The sequence below is a fragment of the Pelobates fuscus genome, chromosome 7, assembly GCF_036172605.1.
Source record: "Pelobates fuscus isolate aPelFus1 chromosome 7, aPelFus1.pri, whole genome shotgun sequence".
Lineage (NCBI taxonomy): Eukaryota > Metazoa > Chordata > Amphibia > Anura > Pelobatidae > Pelobates > Pelobates fuscus.
The window spans coordinates 104,525,267-104,538,848 of NC_086323.1; the positions used below are offsets into that span (position 1 = coordinate 104,525,267).

The 13,582-nt window shown below is 38.6% G+C and overlaps 1 protein-coding gene across 4 annotated transcripts in view; it reads left to right on the forward strand.

Moving 5' to 3' along the window:
• Positions 1 to 13,582, forward strand: part of TCF20 (transcription factor 20) — a 94,432-nt gene that overhangs the window by 29,601 nt on the left and 51,249 nt on the right. Inside the window, exons 1-2 of one of the 4 annotated variants that reach the window (XM_063426343.1) lie at positions 3,324 to 3,377; positions 5,384 to 5,484. The exons of 2 other annotated variants lie outside the window; for them this stretch is intronic. The gene's annotated coding sequence lies outside the window, so the exon portion shown is untranslated. Of the gene's footprint in view, positions 1 to 3,301; positions 3,378 to 5,383; positions 5,485 to 13,582 lie in introns of those variants that run through there. One more of the 4 variants, XM_063426342.1, reaches the window with a different exon arrangement.

The window sequence follows — 13,582 nt, forward strand, 5'->3', positions numbered from 1 at the left end:
TTTTTTAATATTATATAGCACCAGACACCAAATATGTAGGGTCCTGACTATACATGCTTGCTCTCAGGACTTTTAGTCCTGCAAATGACAAAGTACTGGGGAGGGAGAAACAAATGGAGGTATAGTTACTACGGGAAGACCTATGCACAAGTGAAGGTCATAGAGACCAAGGGGGGACCTTGAGACATAATAACAAGGGGGCTGCTGACACAGACACTAGATGTGACATATAAAGGGGGGCACTTTGATAAAGTGGTTTGGTGCTCTGGGATTAAAGAATGGTTTGACAATTTAACTATATATATCTACCTACCTACCTCATATCATCGTAGATTGTAAGCTTTGAGCAGCGCCTTCTTCACCTCTTAAAGATCTCCTTTCTATAATTCTAAAGCAGCACTATATAAATGTTCATAATAATAACTTAACTGGGTCCTGCAGGCAACCATCCTCATGTTTCCTCTGAGCCAAGCACAGCCCGATATAGGCCCACACTTATGGGCTACGCGCACTGAGCGCGCTGATACTCAGTGAAGCAAACTGGATTCTCCATGCAAAAGAATCCAGATGCTGGGGCAAGAGCACCCGGTGGAGCTCAGGGTGTGGTTAAGATGCTTCGAGTGTTCCTTCGAGTGTTCCTGGAAAATGGCTCCTAAAGCAAATAAATACATTTTTTATTTTATTATAAAGATATATTCTATTTATTTGCCTTTATGAGCTGTTATATTCATACTTGTCTGTGATCTAGCACTGTCATGACAGAGGTATCATGGTTTCTCCTGTCTCTTTCCTGCTTTACCCTTTTGGGAATTTTTAATTTTTTAACACATATACCTTTGGGTGTATTTGTATATTATTTTTTCTTCTTTCATTTAATATAAAATGTACACTACCAACACGTACAGTTAATAATTTTTCTCTATTAGTTTAAATAAGACAGTGATTGACTCACGTATTGTTAGTTGCTTAGCAACTAAGGGGAGTAAAACAAGGGTGGGGCTTAACGTCTGATCTGAATAGCAAATCCATCTATATGGAGAGACAGGCAGATTTTGCAAGGTATATTGTCTTTAAAAGTAAATTTTTATTTTTTATTTTTTTTTTATAAACCATATTCTGATACAGGGCCGGATTAAGGGGAGCTAGGTGGTGGTTTTAACACTAAATGGTCAGGAAAACATGTTTGTGTTTCTGACCCTATAGTCCTCCTTTAAACATTGATTGTCCATTTTGCACTTTAACCACACAGTGCTGGGTTAAACTTGTCCAACAGTTCAGATTCCATAAACCAGAATGAGAGGTTTTGAAGCTATGTCATGGAGTTGGTATAGCCAAAGACTGATTGTTAAATGTCTAGGATTTTGCACCAAAAGCTGGAACTTAAAATTTTTCTATATTTTTGCACAAAAGAGGTGACGGGGACTACCCATCTTACTCCCAAGTTCTAAGTTGAGGGTACTACATATTGTAGGTGCTGGGCACCCTCACAGTGTAATCATTTTTATTTTTTTTAATTGTGGGTGTTTGTTTAGAACTTGTGATCAACTGTGATTTAAAAAAAAAAAAAAAAAATCACAAAACAACTGTAAATACTTACTTTTTTGAGAGAATGTAATTTTTAAATTTTGTCTCTAAGGGCACCTCCAGGAGTTGTCATTCAGACAGCCACTATAGGCCTATCCTTGTGCGTTCCTGCATCTTTGTTGGACTGAAGCTTGAGGGTGAGCCTTAAGAGAATGGCTGAGATGTGCAAACCCCCTCAAAAGAGAACACGTTAACCTTACAGGGAACTGCACTGACCAATCCCACAGTGCTCTTGATAGGAATATTTTCTTGGTGTCCACAAAAGAGGTACACAAGGGAATAAACCTAAGATGACTTTGGCAGTAGCCCCAATTAGGATGGCCTGTTTATTCTGGAACTCTCCACGATTCGATTCACGCCACATCTATTGTCACACCCCGTCATCCGTGCTCCAATCGAATGCTTCTCATAGATAAATATTTGAATGGACCCTTTCACCGGCTCAGATTACATGCACATGCTCTGGGCTGGCTGCAAGAGAGAAGCTCATATCTACATCTAAAAGTAGAAATAGTCATGGTAGTTGGACTAACCCTTCAATTGTTGGTATTTTAAAGCGCATTTCAATTTTTAGGCCAACATAAACTAACTGAATTGGAAAACTGACTGATAGGGTTATTCAGTAAAGATTGAATTCAAAATGAATTTCAAATCTAAGGACTAAATAGCAGAGCTGGAAAAATGTTGGCTTTAAAGTTTAAATTCATGTTGAATTTACTAAAGTGAGCATTTAAACTGAATTTCAAATGTTATGCAAGAGTATCTGAAATTAAGGCATAACGAACAGATGAGTTTATTTCCATTTTTGGTATATTGACCTTAAATTTTGAATTCTCATTTTATTGAAAATCCCTCTGTAAGATGCTTTGAGCAGGGTCCACATCAACCTATTGTTTCTGTAACATTTTTGTAATGGCCTCATTTATTGTTAAAAGCATAGCTGGCTTGGAGAATTGTTCCAGTTATGAATTTAAAGTGAATTTAAAAATCAAAATGACAATTCTCCAAGCCAGTTATGCTTCTAGTTCAGGTATTTTGGCTCTAAAGTTAAAATTAATTTATTCCAACAATTCTCATTTCACATGGCTCTATATTCACTTAAGTGAGAATTATTATTCTCATTATTGGCATTTATAGAACGCCAACATATTCTGCAGCGCTTTACAATATTATAAGAGGGGGAAGATTTAACAATAGATGAGACCACAACATGTTACAGTAACAATAGATCGATGAGGACCCTGCTGAAAGTGCTTACAACGGGTTATTCACTGAAGTGAGAATTTCACATTTAAGGTCGAAATAGCCAAAACAGAAAAATTCTCTGTCCGCTATACTTTCATTTCTGCTACTCTGGCATAGAATTTGAAATGTAGTTCTCACTTTTTAGTAAATCTACCTTCTTAAAAAGGCCCACAAATCCCACCCCACATCATTGGCTGGAATGACAGAAATATGATAGATAGATAGATAGATATATATATATATAGATATAGATATATATATATAGATATAGATATATATATATATATATATATATATATATATATATATATGAATGAAACATAGCTGGAGTGTCTATTTATATATAAAATCCCATGTATGCCTGTAGTTGTGTGTATGATAGATTGTACATAAAACGTTCTCAGCACGTTGCCTTTTGTCGTGTTGTCAATAAAGTTTTAGAAAGTACGAAGAGGGGGGTGTTGAGAAGATACAGGAAGTGACGTCAAATGATGGTCGTGCTGTGTGTGCAACTGAACTGAAAGAGCTAGAGAGCAGAGGCATCGCAGGTACGGGAGTCATAGAGAGAGGGGAGGGAGGGGAAGAAGGGAATGGTCCATCCACAAACCCCCCCAGGACCTAATACCGAGCTGTGGTGACGGCCCAGCGTTGCCATGGCAGAGGATGTGCAGTGCATTGCGGCGCTCTCTGTGTGTTGAATACCCAACCGGCCGTGAAGGGGTTTTCGCTGCATGTACGTCGCTGTAATTTAGCCATCTTAACTGGTTTACATGGAGCCCGTATGGGGCGGGGAGTGCTAGTCTGGAACGGATATTCCGTGTTAATTAATTTACAGGCATGGGGAGGACAACAAGACAAAGGGGAACTTTATCCCCCCTAGCCATGTCCCCACCAGCTCTCTCCAATACATTTACTGTGCGTTTGTGGGGAAACACACAATGTAGTTTCCTGCCTGGCATGTTGATTTTATTCCCCTCTACCACCCACTTGCAGTGAAACCTGTTCTATTATGTGATTATTTCCCACACACCCAACCCATAACCTGCATCTATCAAAACTAAAGATATGCCTTGCACTTTCCACAAGGTCACATGAGGAGCACATACAGTAAATTGCTGCATATTTTGTGTTTACAGTATAAATCTCAAAGTATGTTATATGATTTGTTTATAGAAGTTGTGTTGACAAAATGTAATGTATCTTTATTTATTTTTTTGTTTTTTTCTTCTCACAAATATCGAGAGTTAGGATGTGCTTTAACCCCCTTAAGGACACATGACATGTGTGACATGTCATGATTCCCTTTTATTCCAGAAGTTTGGTCCTTAAGAGGTTAAAGAGGATTATTCTGATGGATGATATAAGCGCTCGTGACCAAGCATGTAAAATTTAGGGCAAGTGCAAAAGCTAACTTTAGCTATTCTTCATCTGTGCTAATTTGGCCTAAATCTAGAATTTTTTTTTTTTTTTTTCAGTTCATCAAGTTTACTTTTGTTTAACTGACTGGTCAATGGTTCACATACCAGATTAATTGCTTTCTGCTTCTTCAGAATTTGAACAGTCCATCCCTTACCATAAAACACACAGAAAACCCAAACCTATAAAAATGGTTGGTTCCAATAATAACTGTTCAGGATTAGTATTCTAACACATTATCACATACACATGACAAGAAAAATCAAAGCGGTTCATTAAACAGATAATTGCTAAGAGAAGTTCAACATTTAGACTCTACTAAATGAAGTGGAGTGAAAAAATAGCGCCTTTTTTCCCCCCAGCTCCGTTAATTTGATTTTTAAATTTGCAATTCTTTTGGCAAGTCCACAACTTCCGTTTTGCTGAACAACCCAAAAGGAAGTAAACTAGCCTTGTCACATGTGAGGTCTTTGTAATTTTTTTTTTTTTTTTAATAGTAAAGGCCTTTTAAGGTGTCATGTCTGATTACATGGTGGCACATGAGGATGAGTCATCGAGGAATATGCTCACCTGATGCTGTCCCTTTTCATCTCTGCCATGTCGATTCAGCTTCTTACACTTCACTTTTTTTTTTTTACTTGCAAGAAATCATTTTACTTCACTTTTATTAGTCATGTAGCGCCAGGATAGATGGACTAACAAGAGTTGCAACATGATAAAGTGGAAGTACAGGGACATAAAAGATGGTGAGTGACTACTCAAATGAGTTTACGTTGTAATCTGCCACAAAGCTATGTCAATTTTGTATAGTTTTGTGACATTTTATTTTTTATAATTATATCAAATAGTTTTACTTTAGTTTTCAAGATTCATAAAAAACAAACCTATTGGTGTATAGTATGTAGTAGGAAATATTAATTTTAACCCCTTTCGTGACAAAAAAACATGAGTATTTACATTTCTTCAAAACAACCCCTCTAGTGCACTTTCTGATTGAAGACTTAACAGTTTTTGAAGGTTTTCACATTTGGCATCATCACGCTGTGCATGATGCTGCCAAATGCTGTGAATATTTATCATTGGATTTGATGATACTTATCCAATTGACAGAGTGATGATTGCTGCGTATGCATTATAGGTCCCAAGTATGAGAAGCATTGGATTGAAAATAAATCATCTCAAGTAATGATATCAGAAGAGTAGAAGTGGCTGCCCAGCGAAGGCCCTTCTAGATTGCAGGTGAATAAAAATTGAGTTGTTCTTTTTAATTTTTTAATTTATCTTTATTTTTATTTTTTTTAAACTAAAGGGGAACAAAAGAACACACTAAAGTTAAAAATATTTACTATATTATGCAATTTTATCCTTAGAATTATCAATTAATGGGAGTCTATAGGGCAGGGTAAGCAACCTTCAGCACCCTATATGTTGTGCACTACAACTCCCATAATGCTCATATAATCCACAACATATGTAGCGCCGAAGGTTACCTTTCCTGCTAGGGCATTATAAGAACTTCATCCATCAGGAACTGCATTGGTGTTTTACTTGTGCCCACAAGTAAAAGTAGAAGTCTACCGAAGGTCCTGCAAAAACTTGGAATCCTTCATAGACCAAGTGGCATGCTTTGCAAGAACAGGCCTGATTTCTAGTGACAGTTGTGGGAATTGACAAGACCTGACAACAGAAGTCTCCCACCTATTGTCAGATGTACTCAAAGTAGTACCTACATTATCTTATGATCTATTTTTATTGCGCAGGGATTTCAATAAAATGGGAGTATTTCATTAATTTGAAATGCTCACTATGTACGGTCTATTTATAGCGGCTCTCACACTGAATGAGATTCCCTGGCTGTCCATAGCCCAGCTCCAATAGGATATGTGGCTAAGATGTTGATTGCACACTGCCTTAGCCATACCAGCGATGGCAGCTCTAATAGGTTGTGAATGTAATTTTACCTCTCACAACCTATCACTGACACCCATCACTCCATGAGTTAATGTAGAAGTATTCGCTTGAGCTGCATAGAGTGGACCAGGTATCCCAAATTTCATAAACAGTTTAACACTAATGAAGGAATAGTACTCCATAAGATGAAGTGGTTACAGTACCTAGAGCAGGGTTAGGCACTCCAGATGTCGACTTCATCTCTCTATATAAATATATATTGCTGAGCTATAAGGGAAACACATTCTGATAGGAAACTGGGTGTGACAGGACACCAGCCTGACACCCTCCTCTCCCTCGTGTGTGGCTTGGTGTATTCGCTCTCACAGACTCTCACTTCTTCCCTGGCTGCCAGTATGAGTGGGGCCTGGGTCGCAACACACGACCAGGCTCCTGATAAGACATGCTCACCGCGTGGTCTTAAGTGCATTGGTCACCTGATGGGCCCCCAGTGTAGTCGCACCAACAGTATATCGGTCGCTGGGTTTGGATGCATTTTACTACAGTTAGCTTCAAGTCTCTCTATCGTTTTAGGAAGGGTTATTTAACAAAGTGAGTAATGTCACAAATTCAAAGTGAATTTAAAATTAAAGGAAACAATAGTCGAATTGGAAACATTGTGCACTTGGTTGAGAACCTTTCCAGTTCAGCTATTTTTGTCATAGATTTGAAATTCATTTTAAATTCCTGACAGTTGTCACTTTAGTGAACAACACTGTTAGTGACCAAATTGTTATTTTATTATTTTTTAAGAGGTTTAGTTATGCCCCTGGCCAAGGGGCTAGTTTGTGGTTTTTACAATCTTTTGTGTGGTTTTTAAAAAAATGTAATGGGGGGGGTAAAGGGGCAGGCTCTTAAGTATTCTCTAAGCCCCCCTGCTCTTTCACAATTTCTGTGAGTGAGTGATCAGGATTGAAGAGCACTCAAATGACTTTCTAAAGCTGTGTGTGCCTATCAGCACTTCCACACTTGCCATTGCTCTCTGAAAGCAATCACATGTCAGGAAATACTGGTACGGCTGATACTGACTGATCCTGTCTCTCAGCTGTCAGTATCGGTGTGTACTTGTACATTGTGATCACGTCATGCACATTTGCCATGATCTGCAAACATTGATGTGCTGGGACAGTTACACATCTTATAGGGACATATCTTTGTAATTGTCCCATCACATCTCCCAGCATTGAAGGGATTGTAAATGTGTTGGGCACTTGGACGATTGGGAGCATGCTTTAGGTAAATTAACGTGTAAATCTATAAATATTAAAGTTAAATATAAATACTCCTTTAATTTAGGAAAAGATAGAAAAGAGCCCAGAGAAAAAAGGCACAATGTGACTAAAATTTAGGTGATGCTGTCAGTTCTCATGGTGACAGTTTTTAGTCCTTGGTTCTCAAGAGTAGGGAACAAAGAGGAAGAAGGAGCAGGTGCTTATCCGTTGACTTATGCAACAAGCTAAGCATGCTTCCATTGGCCATGGTCGAAACATCTTATGATATTTGTAATGTGCTTGCTATTCTTTTATATGTTGTAAATTTTATTTTTGTAACCGTGTGTTTCAATATGTAGTTTCTTACAGAAAGCACTATGATTTTGTGATCTTAGATTTTTAGAATAAGTACTGTTTCACCTCATACTGAAAGGATTTGGGACATTGCTTATTCATATATCCATGGATTTTTGGAATATGGACTTTTTATGATTACATTTATTATTTGGTTGATTTTTATTAATTTTTTTTTCTTGTTTTAATTTTAGCCACCCTGTGCCTTGGTTTTTCAATCTTAATTCTTTATAGCAGTCTTTTTTTAATAAAAAAAAAAAAAAAAAAAAAGTTTGAGCACCATAACAACTTATTAGAAATTAAGTTGTTATGGTGTCAGGAGGTCCCTTGCACGGCTCACTTAAAGGGGTTAAACCTATTCATTATTATGTTGTTATTTATATAGCGACAACAAATTCTGCAGCGCTTTACAGTGGGTGGACGAACAAACGTAGTTGTAACCAGACAAGTTTTTTTTTTTCAAAATCGGGAAACCGGAAGACTCCTGCAGAATCAGGCAACTGCTGTCAGCCAATCGGCGGCACTGCCAAATTCTGCAAGAGCCTTCCAGTTTCCTTATTTCAAGAAAAATTAAGGACAGAAATGCAGGGAGATTTGGTACGGAAACTCAGACTTTGGAGTTAAATCATTCCAGAACTGTTTAACCCCTTAAGGTGAGCAAGCGCTAGGGACCTCCTGGCACCATAAGAACGTCATTTTGATTAAGTTGCTTTGGTGCCCGTAGTGTTCGGTTTGGTTCCCGTAGGAATAGTGAATATATATATATATATATATATATATATATATATATATATATATATATATATATATATTGTAAAAGATATCCATGTCTTGAAAGAAAAAAAAAAATGCAGTGTGGCTCTTAATCTCTTGTGTCAACCTTGTCAGGCATTAGTATTTATCGTCAAATTGAAAGTGGTTTGACGCTAACCGGTAAGACTGTGACTGAAGACTCTTTGCAATATGCAAAATAACCACTACAAAGACCCGTAGTGGTAACCGCGCTTAGAATGCTGCTGTAACTTCATCACTGATCAGGTTCTTCTATATAAGGTGTTTTAAGTTTGCAAACAAGATTTTCTGGAAGTTGTTTCTGCGGTTTAAAAGCAAACTGATAAACTACACATTAGGGATCGACCGATTATCGGTTTTACCGATATAATCGGCCGATATTCGGTATTTTCGGCAATATCGGTATCGGCCAATAGGGATACCGATATTGCCGATATTACCTCCCAGGACCGCCAGGCTCATTACAAGCCCAGCGGTCCTGGGGGGGCGGGCAGCAAGCGTTTACTCACCTCCCAGCAGCTCCTCCAGCTCCCCAGTGTAAATCTCGCGAGACCCGCGGCCAGCTCTGACGGCCGCGGGTCTCGCGAGATTTACACTGGGGAGCTGGAGGAGCTGCTGGGAGGTGAGTAAATGCTTGCTGCCCACCCCACTTCCCTCCCCTCCCCTCCCCTCCCCCAGCTAAGCCAATGCCACTGGACCACCAGGGATTAACATATCACCCCCTCCCTGGCAAGGCAACAAGCAGGGAGGGAGGGGACAACAAAAAATAAATAATAATAATTAAATATATAAAAAAATAATAATAATAATTTAATATAAAAATGAAAAAAAATGTTTAATAAAAAATGCCCCCTCACACACACACTATTATTATACACATACACTACACAAACACACTGTGTATATAATTCAGTGTGTTTGTATAGTGTGTGTGTGTATATATAATGCAGTGTGTTTGTATAGTGTGTGTATATATAATGCACACTACACAAACACTGTATTATATACACACACACACTATACAAACACACACTATACAAACACACACACTATACAAACACACACTGCATTATATACACACAGACTATACAAACACACACTGCATTATATACACACAGACTATACAAACACACACTGCATTATATACACACAGACTATACAAACACACACTGCATTATATACACACACACTATACAAACACACACTGCATTATATACACACACACACACTATACAAACACACACTGCATTATATACACACACTATACAAACACACACTGCATCCACTACACACACACACTGCACAAACACTGCATCCACAGCTCCCCTGTCTAAACACACTGCATCCACTACACGTGGCATGTATATTTTGTGCATTTACCTTTTAGAAATAGTTTTTTATTTTCCAAAATGGTAAATGTACAGAATATCGGCAAATTATATCGGCTATCGGCCTGAAAGTTCACAGGATATCGGTATCGGTATCGGCTCTAAAAAATCAATATCGGTCGATCCCTACTACACATCCCAGCAAACCAAATTATACAGCGGTTTTTATATTGCAAGCTTTATAAAAAGAGCTATTTGTAACCTAATCTACACAGTTCACCTGATTTGTGCGAGTATTGGACTGTCCCTTTGAGTTTAGTCAATATTGCCTGCCAGTGCTGGAAATGCTCAAGATGAACTTACTGGTTGTCTAATTCCAACTGTCTTGCGTCATGGAAGCAGTTGTGTGCATGAGATGCCTCCAAGGCTAGTTTAAGTGGTTCTGCTAGCTGGAAGATCATGAGCATGGTACCATACACATGACAAAGTGTAGTTTTTTTGTTGTGTATTTTGTAATAAAAAAAAAAATGTAAACCCCCTGAGGGATAGTCCTGCTTTATTGTTTACCATGCAAACCCAAAGTTTTAGTTTAATGGTTTGAGGGAAGCACTTCTATGACTTGCAATATCGCTTGTACCCAAGACCTAAGAATTGCAGCATAAATATATATTTTATCTTCATCAAAGGGAAGATGTCAAGAACCTCAAACATACATTTCATACGTTGTGTGGCCTTTCTAATGTGTCTGGAATGAATTAAAAATATATTTACATTGTAATGTGAGGTAAATAATGACCAAGACTGACAATCTCAAAGCTTGACTAAAGTGCCACCTTTTTGTCAACCTGCATGTTATACATGAGGAAACGTAAGGACTACTTTTCCTAATGTATAACTTTAAAAAGAAGTATACTTTAAAGCTGCTTTGTCACCATAAACGTACCTTGTTTCAGTCTGTTCCTCTGCTTTTCCTCACTCCTAATCCATTCTTCCTTTCTTCTCGTTTGACATTTTCTTTTCTGAAATATATAAGGCAAAGTATGTATTTATTTTTTACCTCTTGACAAAATGTGGAGCTACCTCTCTCAAGATTTATGAATTTTCCCAGCCAGGGAAATACAGCATTTTCTCACTCATTGTAAGACCATATCTATGGAGTCTCACAAGGGATTCTCCATAAACAGTAGTGCTATACTCACTGACGTGGGCTCCTGGTGGATGTAGTGCCAGAGGCTGAAGAAAGAAGATGGCAGTGCCTGTGGGGGCAGCTTTAGGTAAGTACATCTAACCAAGCAAAGTATGCAAAGAAAGTGACTGCCCCTTTAACCCCTTGAGGACACATGACATGATTCCCTTTTATTCCAGAAGTTTGGTCCTTAAGGGGTTAAAGAGGAGTGGAAAAAAAAACAAACAAACTAGGTGGATGGAGCGGTTTGGACATGTCAAAACATAAATAAATGACAGCCACTTCACATAAAATATTGCAAACAAAGAACTACAAAAAAACATGAAATATGTGTTGCAGCAAGTAAAAGTAAACTCGCTGTCCATTATCTGTCCACTTTTTTGTAGTTATTGGCCGTGGAATTTTGTCATGTTGTCTATGAAATAACCAGCAACTTGAAATTGGCAGTCATCTGGGATACTTGGCAAATAAATAAAATAAGTAAAAAATTCCCCTTTTTATTTAGGAAACCTCAACATATTCCTACGTAACAAAATATAAGAAAATTATGACAAATTTAGGTTATGAGAATAGGACCTCACTCAAATTTGCTTACAATGTAAATGTTGATGCTGTCATAGCTATATATTGACGTTGTTTAGAGAAAACTAAATGTCTAAATTACCTTTTTGCTTATTTTATAGAAGTGGCAATTAGTATGAAATCTTTGTGGATATTCTTGAAAATAGTTCTTGTCACATGTTCATCCTCACCTTGTGGTGTCCGTAATGGCAAATGCCTTTCTGGCATTAACGGAGGTGGTGTTCAGCAGCCCTGTGCCGGTGTATCTGACTCCTGCGGCATGTTGAAGGCCGCCGGCCGCTACTGATCCATTCCAATTTGTAACCCCACGTCTGCCCACGGTATTGACGGTGTGCTTGTGATTTCACACAAAGGACGTGCACGCACGTTCTGGGGTCAAAGGCCGGGTACAGGCAATTGGATCTGAAGGAGACTTATTTAAACTCCTTTTTCCTTTTCTTCATTGCCCTGTTGTGGTTTCTCTTAGTAGGTTATCAGAGAGTGTGTTTCTGAGCGTTTATTTCTTGTTATTGACTTTGGCTTCATTTGACTTCCCTGTATTCTGGTATCCTTGACTTTTGGCTTTCCCTCATTGTTTTGTCTCATTCTGTGTCCCCGACCTCAACAAGCATTCTGACTATTCACTGGTACGTTTAGTCCGACCATTCTAAGGCCCGGTAAGACATTACCTTTAGTCTTACGTGTGATACAGTTTCGCGTGCTGGATCAACTAGTATCCTGACAGTTCTATATTGAATTTGCTTGCTGTTTTCAGTTTCTGATTGGACACTGCTAATCTACTTAGAAAATAAGTACAAATATTAAGGGTGACCTTTTCTGGATCATTTGCAAAATCCAATATCATCTGTGATTCTTGTTCAGTGCTTCTTCAAATGAAACTTACATAAAATTGTGCTCACTGGGAGATTGTCATATTTTATTTCATAACTGTTAATAATTTTATGTTAAAACGATAGACTTCTCATTCCTTTTTTTTATTATTTTTTTTCATTAGTTTTGTTTTCCTGCCTGTTCCTCAAACCTCTTTCTGCTCTTTGCTCCTCCCACAGCAAATAGTACATGATCATCCCTGTATCCATGCTACATATTTTTTGTCCAGAATTGTTAAAAAAAAAGAAAAACATACAACATACTTTTCTCTATAATGTCCTTAAAGGACCACTATAGGCACCCAGACCACTTCAGCTTAATGAAGTGGTCTGGGTGCCAGGTCTATGTAGGGTTAACTCAGTCTGCTGTAAACATAGCAGTTTCAGAGAAACTGCTATGTTTACATATGTGTTAATCCAGCCTCTAGTGGCTGTCTCATTGACAGCCGCTAGAGGCGTGTCCGCGCAGAAGACGCTAGTGTCCATAGGAAAGCATTACAAAATGCTTTCCTATGGACTGAATGCGTGCGCAGCTCTTGCCGCGCATGCGCATTCAGCGGATGACGTCGGAAGAGGGAGGCGAGTCCCCAGCGCCGAGGGAGCCCGGCGCTGGAGAAAGGTAAGAATTTAACCCCTTCCTCCCCCTTCAGCCTGGTGGGGGTGGGGCTAAAGACCCTATAGAGACAGGAAAACAAGTTTGTTTTCCTGGCACTATAGTGGTCCTTTAACAATGTACCAAAGCATATTTTCCACTTTGTGCTTGTACACCACTGTCACAAACTGCCACCATTCAGTTAGAGCGTAGGCACTCAGAGCCAGTTAAGTAGTCCAATCAAAGGCTTGCCTGTGAGAAACCTTTGACTGGACCTTCACTCAGCTCCTGTGATGTCACAAGGTGCTTCATTTGACGCTGGATTCAAGGCAAGTAAAACTTTTTTTTTTTTTAAGGGTTGGTGGGGACCTAAAGAATAATGCCTAATAGGGCATTACTCAACCCGCAAAAAAGTGGAGTAACTCTGGAAAGGCCAACCACATGAAAGTACCCTCGGAGAATGGTTTAGAGCA